The following is a 1,340-nucleotide window of genomic DNA, read 5'->3' on the forward strand; positions in this document are numbered from 1 at the left end:
TGTGTGTGTGTGTGTGTGTTTAGATGCACATGCATAAAAGGAGAGAGACAGACAGACATTCTACATCACTAGAAGTGACACAAAAACAACCATCTACACTTTTTTTTCCGTCGTAAAAGGTTAAAACACCTAATTTTTCTGCTGTTTCCAATGCTCTACTGCATTCAAAATTTACTTTCTTGTCTGTAAAATGTGTGTGTATATATATATATATATATATATATAGGTGCAGGCGTGGCTGTGTGGTAAGAAGCTTAGCGGTTCAGCATAAGTGACCGATAGAATAAGTACTAGGCTTACAAAGAGTAAGTCCTGGGGTTGATTTCTTTGACTAAAGGCAGTGCTCCAGCATTGCTGCAGTCAAATGGCTGTGACATCTAAGAGTAAAAGAGTAATACAAAAGAGTGAAAATGAGTGCTCAAAACTGTAATGGCAGATAAATATTCTTTATGGAGACGAGTACCAATGTTCCCATGTAACTGGGTTGATAACTGTTTTCTTAAGAGATGCCTCTTTGCATGAAACCAATGGTAGGCTTGTTAACCCACAAAGTATATGTGCGTGTGTGTGTGTGTGTGTGTAAGTATTAACAAGGAGAATGGAGTGAGCAACTCTAATTAGTCTAAAGTTATTTCATTGATATTTTACCAACAGAATTATTGCTGGAATATTATTATATTATACAAAATAGAATATTGAATCAATATCATTCCAGCAATGCTGGAAGATATCGACTGTTTTACATATAAATCAGTGCAGGTGTGGCTGTGTCATAAGAAGCTTGCTTCCCAAATGCATGGTTCCGAGTTCAATCCCACTGTGTGACACCTTGGGCAAGGGTCTTTTACTATAGCCTCGGGCTGACCAAAGCCTTATGAGTAGATTTGGTGGATGGAAACTGAAAGAAGCCCATCATATGTACATGTGTGTGTGTATATATATATATATATATATAGTTTGAAGAAAAGCAACATGAATAAATGGAGCTTGTACGAAACGTACGTACTGCTATAACCTATTGAATTTTTGTTGCTTTTCTTCAAATTTTATTCACCAAATCTCTTGATTTTGTTTTTGGTTTTTACCCTACCAAATTCTGGTGCCTCAAACATTTTAAGTACCACATTTAATCTTTTGATTAAATCTATATTATTATATATGTGATAGTGGATTTTCATCGATGAGTTCTTGAAACTTGGTTATTTTCCCTAAAACTATATATTTTATATATATTTTATCTATAAAGCTCAATTTAATTTTAATTTTTTATAAATTGATTTTAATTGAGTTTTTACCTGTAATTTTGGATTTTGCCCCTAATATTATTATATATATATATA

General features: G+C 33.4%; 1 protein-coding gene across 1 annotated transcript in view; it reads left to right on the forward strand.

Moving 5' to 3' along the window:
* The window catches only part of LOC106875495 (sperm-tail PG-rich repeat-containing protein 2-like), a 528,252-nt gene that overhangs the window by 189,721 nt on the left and 337,191 nt on the right, over nucleotides 1-1,340 (forward strand). The window lies entirely within an intron of this gene.

The sequence above is a fragment of the Octopus bimaculoides genome, chromosome 29 (genome assembly GCF_001194135.2).
Source record: "Octopus bimaculoides isolate UCB-OBI-ISO-001 chromosome 29, ASM119413v2, whole genome shotgun sequence".
Lineage (NCBI taxonomy): Eukaryota > Metazoa > Mollusca > Cephalopoda > Octopoda > Octopodidae > Octopus > Octopus bimaculoides.